Genomic DNA, 14767 nt, shown 5'->3' with positions numbered 1-14767 from the left:
TGAACTTTGGAGTCTTTATTTCCAGTGAATGTTATTGAGACTTGCATTTGATTATCTTACTGTTGACTCCCCAGATCCAACAGCATCCAATCACGTTTCAGGAGAAAACTATGAAGAACTAACGTTCTGTTACTGAGCACCAGTTGGATCCAGTTACTCTGCTGTTAAAATGATGTTACATTTGATGAAGAGCTCATATGGCCTGTTTAGGACTCGAGACCTGAGTTGGGACTTGAGTCACAGACTTGAGACTTACTTGTGACTTGCAAAACAATGACCTGGTCCCACCTCTGGTAGCCTTTACCCAGTGAAATGTCACCATGTCAGTGAATTTAAACTACTGCTTGCAATCTGAGGATATATCACCAGCCTGGTCACACGTTGCTGTGGGATGGCGTTCCATTCCTCAACCAGGATTCGTTGCAGGTCAGCCAGCGTGGTTTTGTTGGTCACTCTAACATGTACAAGCTGATCCCACAAGTGTTGAATTGGGTTGAGGTCTGGACTCTTGGCAGGCCGTTCCATTCTCTACTCCGACATTGTGGAGGTAGTCTGTGATAACCCTGGCTCTGTGGGGGTGAGCGTTGTTTCTTGGAGGATGAAGTTAGGTGCCAGATTGTGGAGATATGGGATCGCCTCTGGCTGCAGAACCTCATCCCGATATCTCACTGCATTGAGATGGCCTTCAATGATGACAAGCCTTGTTTAGCCAGTGAGGGAGATGCCCTCCCCCCCACACCATGACACTGCCCCCACCAAAAGCTGTTACTCCATCCGTTCAACAATCAGCATAGCGTTCTCCACGTCGTCTCCATACTTTGACCCTGCCATCAAACTTTGGGAGACAGAACCTGGACTCATCACTGAACATGACATTCCCCCACATGTTCAGGTTCCATTGTCTGTGTTGTCGACACCAGCGCTAACGGGCCCGACGGTGAAGGGCAGTCATTGCAGGCTTCCTGGTAGCCTTATGAGAATACACTGTTTACCATTGACGGAGCATTTTGGCAAATTTTTCTTGGGTGCTACCCACATAATCAGCTGTGCTGCTCATCCCACAAATGCATGATCCTTACAAGTTGGACATCATTGTGAAGGTAAATAAACAGGCTTTCCAACGATGTAAAATACAATGACCATTAGCATTGTAACAACAGAGAAATAATCCACCAAACACAAGTTTCCAAACTTTTTCCCCCCAGTTTATATAGACACTTGTACACATTACATGGGATTTTTTTTATTTTATTTTTTTATTTACTGTGGTATGGAGAATTGTGGAAATTCACTGGTATTGGTATCAACTACTAGATTTCTGGTATTGTGACATCCCTAGTTACAACATTAGTATACTCTGGGTGCTGGGCGGTGGTACAGAGCAGTGCATTTCTATGGGTTTTTCACCTTTCACAGCATTGGCCAATTTTTATGGCAGTAATTGAAGTTCAGTACGTAAGGTTGTAAACATATGTTCCCCAGTTGATTATACAGATCTGTCCTTTTAAAACTCAACATGTGAACATCTCATCACTCAATCTGACCAGTTTCTTGCTGATTAGATTGTGTTACATCTTTGTGTGCACATTTGTAAATGCAGGTGTTATGGTGGTGCTAGAGGGAAGGTCAGCAGGTTGTCTGGGGACCGGGAACATCCACAGTGAATTTTCTACCAATGTGACCCAGCAGGAACACATTGTGCACAACATCCTGGTGTGTCAACCTCTGCTCTCTTCCTTCCATGGCTCCTGTGTGGTAAAGACACATGAGATGATACTGAGGTGGATGGCCTTGTTACTGTGAATAACAAAGGCACCTTGACAGAAGGAAGGTTAGACAGATACAAAAGTTGTGTCGACATTTTGGTTTGTTTCCACACAACTTAGTTTAACAAAGGCGTTTAGCATCCTGTAGTCTAATGCTGTTACACAGTGAAGACAATAAGGGACTATACAAATATGAATCTCAGATTCATATTTTATTTCAGCCTTTCCATGTGACATGTATTATATAAACCGGAGGTCAGCAACCTGCGGCTCTTCAGCCCCTCTCCAGTGGCTCCCTGGGGATTTTTAAAACTGGAAATGAATAACTGTTTTTTGTTTACATTTTCATTTTTATTTTTATTTATCATTGTTGTAGGTCAATGGTACGACGGAGTTTGCACCTTGACAAGGGAGGCGGCACAGTCAGAATCCTGTTTCTTGACTTCTCCAGCACCTTCAACACCATCCAGCCCCGTGTACTGCAGGACAAGCTGGCCAGGACTGCAAGTGGACCCACACCTGGTGACCTGGGTCACGGACTACCTCACCGGCAGACCACAGTATGTCAGGTTGAAGGACATCACATCTGACACTGTGGTCAGCAACACCGGTGCTCCACAGGAGACTGTACTGGCCCCCCTTCTCTTCCCCCTCTACACGGCGGACTTCAACTACATCTCTGAGTCGTGTCACATTCAGAAGTTCGCAGACGACACGGCCATTATGGGATGTGCTAAGGGTGATCAAGAGGAGGAGTACAGGAGCCTGGTGGGGGACTTCGTCGCCTGGTGTCACTCCAACCACCTGCAGCTCAACACCTCAAAACCAAAGAGATGGTCATAGACTTCAGGAAGTCTAGACCACCCCCATGCCTACTAGTACCTCGGGCTGCAGCTGGACAACCAACTGGACTTGACAATAAACACTGACCACCTCTACAGGAAGGGCCGAAGCAGACTGTACTCCCTGAGGAGGCTGGTATCATTTAACATCTGCACAAAATTCCTGCGGATGTTCAACCAATCTGTGGTCGCCAGCGTCCTTTTCTACGCTGTGGTGTGCTGGGGGGGGCAGCACAACTAAGAGGGACACCTCGAGGCTGGACAAGCTGATCAGGCGGGCCGGCTCTGTGGTCGGCATGGAGCTGGACTCTCTGGTGACGGTGGCAGAGGAAAGAACACTCAACAGACTGCTGGCCATACTGGACAACGCCAGCCATCCTCTGCACGCCGTCATCACCAAACAGAGGAGCTCGTTCAGCGGCAGGCTGCTGCTCCCAAAGTGCTCCACAGACAGACTGAGGAAGTCCTTTGTCCCCCGAGCCATCAAACTGTACAACACCTCTCTAGGGAGGGGGGGACAAAGGAGGACCGTCTGCAGGACAGATAATAATGCGCTACACTCACTTTTAACAGTCTCTTCTGCACTATATTCACTTTTTAATAGTCGTGTATCACAGCTGTTACTCTGTACTATATTCAGTTTTAACAGTTTTCTTCATCTCCTTGTATTTTTATATCTGGTATATTTTTTTGTACTTTGCACTACGAACTTTTTTACTGCCTTTTTACTAACATGTTTTGCACTATGGAACTGTGATGCTGGAAACTTGAATTTCCCTCGGGATCCAAAAAGTTACTATCCATCCATCCATCCATCCATCCATCCATCTGCTAAGACATTATCGATTCCTTTAATATGTCGAATGTCCAGATCGAAGGCCTGAAGAAACAAGGACCATCTAATTAACCTCTGATTTGGACATCTCAGAGACTGTAAAAACGTCAGAGGATTGTGATCCGTGTAAACCACCAGGGGAGCTCCTCCTGTTGACTGGTCTCACCACCCCCTGATCATCCCCCTGGAGCAAGACGGCACCTGCTCCCACCTGGCTGGCATCCACCTGGAGCATGAAGGCATGATGGAACTGCGGCGCTGCAGCACAGGAGAAGAGCACAACAGAGATTTCACATTGTCAAATGCTTGCTGACATTGAGCTGACCAGACATATTTTGCTTTGGACTTCAGCAGATCAGTAAGAGGACACACCACAGTGGAGAAGTTCTTACAAAAACTCGTATTTTACCCCACTAACCCCAAACAATGCTGAAGTTGTTTCTTTGTTAAAGGCTGTGGGTACTCAGCTACTGATGTCACCTTGGCCTGGACAGGAGTCACACGGCCCCACCCTACCACACGACCCAGATATGTCACCGTTGCATGGCAAACTCGCACTTAGCTAAATTGATGGTGAGGCGCGCCTCTGCCGACCGCTCAAACAGTGCACGAATGCGCTAAAGATGAGAATGTCAGGTGTCACCGTAAATAACTACGCCGTCCAAATATACAGAACAGCCCTCCAAACCTGATACAACTCTCTTCATTAAGCGCTGGAACGTTGCGGGCGCGTTTCTGAGTTCAAATGGCATTACCGCATAGGAGAATAACCCGAACGGCGTAATGAACGCGGATATCTTCTGCGCGGGCTTAGACAGACGAACCTGACAATATCCCTTAAGCAAATCAAATTTACTTACGAACCTGGCGGACCCCACCTGATCGATACAGTTGTCCATCTGTGGCAACGGGAAGGAGTCTGGTTTTGTCACAGCATTTACCTTTCTCATATCTGTACAAAACCGAGGTGTTTTGTCAGGCTTCGGTACCAAAATGCAAGTGGAGGCCCAACTAGAGGACGACGGCACAGCGATGTTATTTTGGAGCATGTAATCAACTTCTGAGTGGAGATATTTGCGCTTATCTGGTGACATACAATGAAACCGCTGTTTAATCGGCCGCGCATCTCCGACATCAATGTCATGCTCTATCCAATCCGTGCGTGATGGCACGTCGCCAAACAGACAGGGATACCTCCGTACAAGCTCAGACAGTTCATTACGTTTTGACTCAGATAAATGCGACAACACTTTATCCAAGTTTCCAAGCGACTCAGAATTTTTTAACCGGCCACAGAGCAAACTTTCATCCGGCTCCGGCACGCCATCTCCCTCATGCGCAACAAAGACTGGACTGACACTCAGAGCCGGACGCACACCAGCCTGTCCCGCATCAGCATCAGACACATGTATGTAATATGGCTTGAGAAGATTCACATGACACAGCTGTTTTTGTTTTTTCCTCCCTGGTGTCGCAATCAAATAATTCAAATCGGAGATCTTCTCAGAGACAGTGTAAGGGCCCGTATACTCAGCCTGAAATGGCGACCTCACAATTGGCATGAGAGCCAGGACCTGGTCTCCCGGACTAAACTCATGGCGTTCTGTACGACGATCATGCTGTACATCTTTTTCATTTTATTTTGGGACACTTGTAATTTCTCCCTAGCCATACCACTAGCTACAAACAATCGATGTCTGAAACCGTTTACAAAGTCAATCAAATCTTTTGGCGGCTCGGTATCCACCCAGTTATCCTTCAGCACTGCCAAAGGGCCACGTACAGTATGTCCAAAAACCAGCTCGTTAGGACTAAACCCCGTACTCTCTTGCACTGCCTCCCTCGCAGCCAACATCAAAAGCGGAAGACCCTCTTCCCAATCCCTGTCCAACTCAGTGCAATACGCACAAAGGAGTGATTTTAGAGTCTGATGGAATCTCTCCAAAGCGCCTTTGCTTTGTGCATGATAAGCCGACGACTAATTATGCTTAATGTGCAAAAGCTTTAACACTTGACCCCTGGTCACTCTGGATAACTTTTGGAATGCCAAACACTGAAATGAACTGAGACAAGGCTTTCACCACATCTTTAGTAGTTATTGAGCGCCACAGGTACGCAGCAGGATACCTAGTGCTCTGACACATAACGGTAAGCAAATACTTACAACTTGATTTAGAGCACGGCAGCGGACCCACACAGTCCACAATAAGATGACCAAATGGTTCACCTAGAGCGGGAATGGGCTGCAGTGGAGCGGGCTTGATGCACTGGTTCGGTTTTCCCGTTAACTGGCACACATGACACGTTTGTATATAGGAGGAGACGTCTCTTTTTATGCGCGGCCAAAAGAAATGCCTTAAGATGTTGAGATGTTTTTCTGACGCCAAAGAGTCCACATTCATCGTGGCCCACTTTTAAGTGGACGAAATTTAGCCGGCACCACCAACTGGAATATTGCATCTCCCACAACATCATTACGCAGAGAAATCCACTTCCTGAACAACAGCCCATTCTGCAAAAAGTACCCACTGACAGCACTGTCGATCTCCACAGCAGACATAACAGAGTCAAATATCTCTTTTAGAGAGGGGTCACTCAGCTCACTATGTGACACTGACAACGGAAAATCAGAGAGAGGAGGAACCTCCAACTCAACGTCATCACATTTACCATCTGACAGCGCATCCAGCTCGGCCCAAGCCATTGCGTGTGTGACCACACAGGCCGAACCGACTTCTGGTAACCCACTGGAGCAGTCGTCAGAACCAGAGTCAACCGGACAGAGTGTAATAACAGGTGAGGAAGGAGTGTTGGCCCAAACACGGCTACCAGCCAAGCTGTTTCTCAAAATGAAATGAATACTGTCGATGGGCAGCGCCGGGCGCACTCCCACCGGTACCTCACCGTTCACCAGCTCACAACTCAAAGTCATTTTATGCAAGGGAATAGGCAAAACTGTCAACCCCATCCCGCGACTGAGGATACGCTCACCAGTGTCAGTCTCTGCCGACAAAGGCAACACAGAGTCCACTATGTAGGAGTCATGAGCCCCTGTTTCCCTCAGGATTTTTATCGGGACTTTAGCATCGCTTCCTACAAGTGAAACAAAACCCCCTCTAATGAAAGGAGCGTAAGCTGCCAAAACGTCAGCTTCACAAGAATTAGAAGTAAGCACATCAGAAACACCTCCATTACCAACGGACGCAGTGAAAGCAGCTTAACGCCATGATGCCTCCCTCCTCTGCTTCTTGTCTGTAACAAAGAACAGTCAGCTTTTCAGTGACCTCTTTCATGACAATAATTACAACTTTTACTGCTGTCAAAGTTGCTTCGAGGCTTAGAGTCAGATCTAAATGGACCAGCCTTCCCTGGACGTGCCAGGTCAAAAGGAGCAGCGCTAACCTGATGTCCATGTCCCCTCCATCCGGAGTCATCACGCACAGCAGTGCGCTCTCTAAAATTACTTTTATGGAGCAACATAAATTCTTCGGCTGACTTAGCCACCTTGGTGACTTTTTGTTCACTAATATATGTAGCTATTCGGCCTGGGAGTGAATTTTTTAGTTGCTCCAAAACAATCAAATCACAGAGGTCATCAAAAGTAGTAACATCAAGAGAAGTTAACCAGCGCTTAAAATTACTTGTCAGATTTCGCGTCAATTCAACATATGTCTGCCCATTTCTTTTTTCCCAAGACCTGAAACGCTGTGAAACACGTGCCCATCCTGATCCCTACTGGGCCCTTTAACATCTTTACCCAAAGACAACCGATAACTCCAGATCTACCTTGGACTTTTCTGTCTGCTGGCGTATCATCTCCACCTCAATTTTTTTAACATCCAGTTCATGTTTACGCGTCTCATGCTCCATCTGCAGCAAGAGAAGCTCTTTTTGTTGTTCAAATGTTAAGCCCTGTGTCTGAATTGAAATAGCAGCTCCACCTGGAGAGGGCTCTTCTCTGTCTGCTGTCATAACACCCGTTTCAATCAATTTCAACTTCAAAGCTACTTTAAAGCTTTCTTTATTAAGACGCTTATCTGGCACAACCACAGAATAATGTTCAGCAATTTTAAGCAACTGTTCCTTTGTGCACTTCTCTAAAGCCTCCTCGGATGGAGCAGCAATGAAGGCCTCACTTTCAGCCATTTTCACCTTCTAAACAAACAATTCAACAAACAAACTTTACTCTCAAACAGGACCAGAAAGACGCCACAAAGCTCCTCTGTGCGCACTAGGAGGACAGAATCCTCAGCCGGTTTGAAGTTTCCCCGCTACCTAAACAGCCAGAGCCCCTGACTAAGCTCCCCCTTAGTCTTCATGCGGTTACTTGAGATGGGTATTCAAGCACTGAAGCCCGCTGGTTCAGGGGGGCGACTAGCGAACTAGCACGGAGATGCTACCGAAGCCGAAGCCTCTCCCACGTTTGCCACAACACTACCAAGATCCCCCGGACGAACCGAAATGGGAACGCAGCTTCAGCCTACCAGGAAAACCTCCGCCCCATCAAACAAAATACGCACAAAAGAACCCGCACTTGTCACCCGGTCCACCTGCTACCAGCAGAACCAAAATCTGGCACCAGGAACTAAATCTCTCTACCAACTACAAGGTAAGAAACAAAGGCTGTATAAAATGTATATTTTAAACCATATACAAAACTCCACAAATCCACTTACCCTGCTAAACCCGCTCAAATGCACCGTGTCCTTTCCCTCAATCACAAACTTGCTCATGCACGAGCAAACAAATGTTTACCGCCACTCGTAAACAAAAAAACAAAGGAACTACTACCAACTTCTTTTACGCACGCGTGCCCCAACCTATGCTATGTATAGCAACGGTCTGCTATGCATAGCAACGGTCTGCTATACATAGCAACGAACTAGCAACGGTCTGCTATACATAGCAAAGGTCTGTTATACATAGCAACGGCCTGTTATACATAGCAACGGTCTTCTATACATAGCAACAGTCTGCTATACATAGCAACGGTCTGCTATACATAGCAACGGTCTAGCAACGGCCTGCTATACATAGCAACGGTCTAGCAATGGTCTGCTATACATAGCAACGGTCTGTTATACATAGCAACGGCCTGTTATACATAGCAACGGCCTGTTATACATAGCAACGGTCTAGCAACGGTCTGCTATACATAGCAACGGTCTGTTATACATAGCAACGGTCTGTTATACATAGCAACGGCCTGTTATACATAGCAACGGTCTGCTATACATAGCAACGGTCTAGCAACGGTCTGTTATACATAGCAACGGTCTAGCAACGGTCTGCTATACATAGCAACGGTCTGTTATACATAGCAACGGTCTGTTATACATAGCAACGGTCTGTTATACATAGCAACGTCCTGTTATACATAGCAAAGGTCTGTTATACATAGCAACGGCCTGTTATACATAGCAACGGTCTGTTATACATAGCAACGGTCTGCTATACATAGCAACGGCCTGTTATACATAGCAACGGTCTGTTATACATAGCAACGGCCTGTTATACATAGCAAAGGTCTGCTATACATAGCAACGGCCTGTTATACATAGCAAAGGTCTGTTATACATAGCAACGGCCTGTTATACATAGCAACGGCCTGTTATACATAGCAACGGTCTGTTATACATAGCAACGGCCTGCTATACATAGCAACGGCCTGTTATACATAGCAAAGGTCTGTTATACATAGCAACGGCCTGCTATACATAGCAAAGGTCTGTTATACATAGCAACGGCCTGTTATACATAGCAAAGGTCTGTTATACATAGGAACGGCCTGTTATACATAGCAACGGTCTGTTATACATAGCAACGGTCTGCTATACATAGCAACGGCCTGTTATACATAGCAACGGTCTGTTATACATAGCAACGGTCTGCTATACATAGCAACGGCCTGTTATACATAGCAACGGTCTGCTATACATAGCAACGGCCTGTTATACATAGCAAAGGTCTGTTATACATAGGAACGGCCTGTTATACATAGCAACGGTCTGTTATACATAGCAACGGTCTGCTATACATAGCAACGGCCTGTTATACATAGCAACGGTCTGTTATACATAGCAACGGTCTGCTATACATAGCAACGGCCTGTTATACATAGCAACGGTCTGCTATACATAGCAACGGCCTGTTATACATAGCAAAGGTCTGTTATACATAGCAACGGTCTGCTATACATAGCAATGGCCTGTTGTACATAGCAACGGTCTGCTATACATAGCAACTAAAACTAAACTAAATTATAACTCATTCTAAAGCCTTGTTCTTAGTCTTTCACACCCAACCTGGAAAACACTACAGCCAATTCTCTTTGTTAGAGTGTACCGCGCTCCATGCCCATATTCTGAATTTCTATCTGAATTCTCAGTTTCTATCAAGCCTAGTCCTGAAAACAGATAGTCATTATAGTAGGTGATTTTAATATTCATGTGGACGTTGATAATGATAGCCTCAGTACTGCGTTTATCTCTTTATTAGATTCAATTGGTTTCTCGCAGAACGTGCATAAACCCACTCACCGCTTTAACCACACCCTCGACCTTGTTATGTCATATGGCGTTGAAATTGAACATTTAATTGTTTTTCCACAGAACTCTCTTTTATCAGACCATTATTTAATCACTTTTGAATTCTTATTACTAGACTATACACCATCTGACAAAAGTGTGTACACTAGATGTCTATCCGATAGTGTTGTAGCTAAATTTAAGGAAGCGATTCCATCAGCATTAAATTCAATACTATGTCTCAATATAACAGAGGACTCGTATGTTAACTTTAGCCCTACCCAAATTGATCATCTTGTAGATAGTGCTACAGACTCACTGCGAGTCACACTTGATTCTGTTGCCCCTCTAAAAAAGAAGTTAATAAAACAAAGGAAGTCAGCTCCATGGTATAACCCTCAAACACGCAAATTAAAGCAAGCATCGAGGAAACTGGAAAGGATATGGCGTTCCACCAAACAGGAAGAATCTCATTTAGTCTGGCAAGATAGTCTTAAAACATATAGGAAGGCTCTCTGTGATGCCAGAGCAGCCCATTACTCATCATTAATAGAGAAAAATAAGAACAACCCTAGGTTTCTATTCAGCACTGTAGCCAGGCTGACAGAAAGTCACAGCTCTATTGAGCCATGTATTCCTACAACCCTGGCTGTAATTAAACCTCTTCTTAAAAAGCCCACTCCTGATCCTGAGGTCCTAGCCAACTATAGACCTATATCTAACCTTCCCTTTACCTCTAAGATCCTCGAGAAAGCAGTCACCAGTCAGCTGTGTGACTTTCTACAGAACAATCATTTATTCAAGGATTATCAGTCAGGATTTAGAGTGCACCATAGCACAGAGACAGCACTAGTGAAAATTACAAATTACCTTCTAATGGCATCAGACAAAGTAATACAGTATTGACAATAAACAGAATGTTAACACAATTGAACAGGTGAAACATTGATATTGCACAGTGAATGGAATGAGATTCCACATGAAAGTATTGCACAGTATGAACTGAGTTAAACCTGAGTAGTATTGATAGACAGTCGGTGTACAGTATAGTGCACTTCTTGACCACTTTTGTGGTCTACTGGGAGCAGTGCTGCTTGTGGAGTCTGACAGCTGCGATAGCGCTCCTTCACACTCTTCGGTGGAGCAGCCTGTTGCTGAAGGAGCTCTCCAGTGCTGAGATGGTGTCCTACATGGGATGGGAGTCATTCTCCATCATGGATGACAGCTTAGCCCTCATCCTCCTCTCTCCCACCACCTCTACTGGGTCCAGGAGGCATCCCAGGACAGAGCTGGCCTTCCTGATCACTCTATCGAGTCTCTTCCTGTCCGCAGCCGAGATGCTGCTGCCCCAGCAGACCACTCCGTAAAAAATGTGTGATGCCACCAGCGTGTCATAGAAGGTCTTCAGGAGAGCCCCCTGCACTCTAAAAGACCTCAGTCTCCTGAGCAGGTAGAGTCTGCTCTGGCCTTTCCTGTAAAGTGCCGTTGAGTTGACAGTCCAGTCCAGTTTAGTGTTCAGGTGAACACCCAGGTACTTGTTCACCGGTGTCGGGGGGGAGTGTGTGCGCCTGCAGAGATCCACCACCAGCTCTTTTGTTTCCCCCGTGTTGAGCTGGAGGCGGTTCCGCTGGCACCGGTCCACAAAGTCCTGATTCAGTTCTCTGTACTCCCTGTCGTCCCCCTCTGTGATGAGGCCGACTGTTGCAGAGTGGTCAGAGAACTTGTGCAGGTGACAGGTAGGTGAGTTGTGGGAGAAGTCTGCAGTGTAGAGGGTGAAGAGGAACGGAGCCAGGACCGTTCCCTGCGAGGCCCCCGTACTGCAGACCACCATGTCGGACACACAGTCCTGTGTCCTCACATACTGTGGACGGTTGACTCCTCCTAGAATCAGCTGTTATGACCTACTGGGTGTCATCTTGAATCAGTGCACATCATAACTGTGCAACATGTGGTGAAAAAGCATCTGTAGAAAATATTTGCTCTCCTTGATTCTATGTGTTGATGGTTTGAGTTTGTTGGCACAGGCCAACTGCTAAACCTCACCATCAACCTCAACATCATTGAAGATGGCTATCAGAAGAAGCTGATAACGGGCATTGCCGTTGTCGATCTGTCAGCAGCTTATGATACTGTCCAACACAAACTCTTCGACATGACAGCTGATGCAAAATGATGCAGCAGGTTTATCTATGCAGATGACCTAGCCATGGCAACGCAGCAGCATAACTTTCCAGAAATTGAGTCAACCTTGGAACGAGGCCTCTCAAATATGTCAGCGTACTATCTGGAAAACCACCTGCACCCAAACCCTGGGAAAACCCAAATCTGCAGCTTCCATCTCAAAAACAGAGAGGCTAAACGTGAGCTTGACATAACCTGGGACGGTATAAAGCTTGAAAACCACCAGCACCCACTCTATCTGGGAGTAACTTTAGATCGAACCCTCAGTTACAAGGCACACATCCAAAAGACGAGAGCCAAGGTCTCCACCAGGAACAGCCTTCTATGACAACTAACAAACTCAAAGTGGGGGGCTCACCCAAGTACATTGCGGACACTAGCCTTGTGCTTCTCCACCGCCGAATATGCCTGCCCAGCATGGAGTAGATCGTGCCATGCATGTAAAATAGACCCTATCCTCAACGAGACCTGCAGGATAGTAACTGGGTGCATCAAAACAACCCCCATACACTGCCTTTATGCCCTCTCTGGCATCACTCCCCCTGACATTCGCAGAGCAGTCATCACAAAAGCTGAGCGCACAAAGCAGGCCAATGACAACCAGCACTCACTTCATGAGCACTCTGCTGCCCAGAAACGGCTCAGCTCAAGGAGCAGTTTCCTGGACACCACTGAAGTTCTGGAGACCACCCCAACTGATGCCAGGATTACTGAATGGTAGAACCAGTGGAGCAGCCTTGGCAGCCAGACAACCCAATGGATGGAGAGAGGCATCACCCCAGATGAATGCCTCGCTACTGGCCATGATCAACCTTGGGCTGTCTGGAAAACACTGAACCGCCTGCGGGCCGGCAAAGGACGCTGCAAGGTGTCCATGAAGAAGTAGAAAATAACAACTTCAGATGCATGTGCGTGTGGCGAATCCCAAACCATGGAACACATCATGAGATGTAGCCGTGCTCCATAATGCACCAAAGATGACCTGGCCGAAACAAATGCCGCTGCGCTCGCCTGCGCCAACCACTGGAAGGACGTGATATAGAAGATGGCTGGACACGAGGAAGAAGATTAATTTCCACTGTTATTTGCACTGCCGGCCACGCCTACACGTCTATGAAGTGCATGCGTTGGCGTGGGATCATTGCTAGATTTGATCGTAACGTGTCTCCGAGCGGCCTCATGCTGGAGGGATAGTGTCTCACTCAGAGAACAAAGGTTACACCGTAACCAAACGTTCTCTATTGTATCAAGACTATCTCTCCAGCCTACATATTCCATATGTATGGGGAACTCTGTCAGACACACCGCGAGGAGACTGTGCAGACCAATAAGTATGTACACCACAACAAACAAACTATTTACAAATGTACACTATTTACACTCCAACCAGTTAACAGGCCCTGCCAGACGCTAAGGCCTCTACCGGGAGGAAAGCCGCTCAGGTCAGCTCGCAAGACGCTAAGCTGTCTGAGGGGAGACACTTATCACCCCAACAGGGGGACCTGATAAAGAGGCCCAGCCCTATGGGCAGGTAAGATCAAATCACATCCGGGTTGCACCTAGCAGGAACTAGCTGTCTCGGTCTTCCTGCTGCAGCCAGGACTGCGACAGCCAAAGGTGGCGCCTCACTGTCCAAAGGGACGCCATAGCTTTGCCTGCTGCCTCAGCCTGCTCCTTCATTATTATAGGTAGAAGAGAAGAAGCCTGGTGTATCTCTTCTGCCAGGCCCACATCCCCCTGCTCATCCTGTGACCTGCGTGACAATTGTCGCAGATACAATGAGAGGATGGCACCAGTATTGGCCAGCTTTCTTTGAACAGCCATAGCCTTGTGCATTTTAAATAGTAGACCATCCATGGTCCTGCAATTTTTGCTAGGGCAGCTAACCCTACCAAGCATAGATTGAGAAGGAGACATAAGGGCTGATAATGCCTGGTCCACTGGAGGCAGTGGCCCACAACCAATCCTCTCAGCTCCACTTATGTCTGCCATCCGCCTACTGACATCAGACCACCTGTGTGCTGCTGTAGGTGCAAGAAATTGCTTCTGCACTACCTCCTCAAAATCTGGAAGGAGGGGTACTCTGGTTGGGGCAGGTCGAGCTTCACTCTTATCCTCAAACCGAGAGGGCGGTGCCCTTGGGTTCTCAGGCAGGGGAATCTCAGCGCTCCTACTGCCTTGTCAATGACCTCCTTAAACCAGAAAGCCATTGGTGGCTCAGCTGCCCCTAAACCCTGCTCAGCCTGCTGCCAAGCTGGGGCCTCATCCTCCAAAGGAGGACTCTCAGCCTGTGACCGGGCAAAGGTAGACCCAGATAAAGAGGGACCCCATGTGGTTTGCCTTGGGCGCTTAGCCCGCCCCCTCAACCCGGGAAGGGGAGCGGGGGCGCTTCCCTCTAAAAAAGTGAAGTCTGGCTTCCCTTGTGCGAAGAGGCATAATAAAACAATCCATGCTTGACGCTGGATCATTTTTAGCCCTCAGTGCATGGTCATATCCCAAGCATGAAACACACCTGTCATGCCCATCCTCCATTGGCAAATTAACGTTACAACCAAAACAGGAATGGCCTGCAGTGTCTTCCATACTGACTGAACAAAAGTGTTTTGTTTTTTTAAA

The 14767-nt window shown here is 47.0% G+C and overlaps 2 long non-coding RNA genes across 3 annotated transcripts in view; one reads left to right on the top strand and one right to left on the bottom strand.

Moving 5' to 3' along the window:
* The window catches only part of LOC141766937 (uncharacterized), a 216260-nt gene that overhangs the window by 194203 nt on the left and 7290 nt on the right, over positions 1-14767 (bottom strand). The gene's annotated exons all lie outside the window — the stretch shown is intronic.
* The window catches only part of LOC141766935 (uncharacterized), a 121069-nt gene that overhangs the window by 103066 nt on the left and 3236 nt on the right, over positions 1-14767 (top strand). The window lies entirely within an intron of this gene.

Source organism: Sebastes fasciatus, chromosome 4 (genome assembly GCF_043250625.1).
Source record: "Sebastes fasciatus isolate fSebFas1 chromosome 4, fSebFas1.pri, whole genome shotgun sequence".
Classification (NCBI taxonomy): domain Eukaryota; kingdom Metazoa; phylum Chordata; class Actinopteri; order Perciformes; family Sebastidae; genus Sebastes; species Sebastes fasciatus.
Note: the sequence above shows the minus strand (reverse complement) of the source record. Positions and strands in the feature narration are given on the sequence as shown.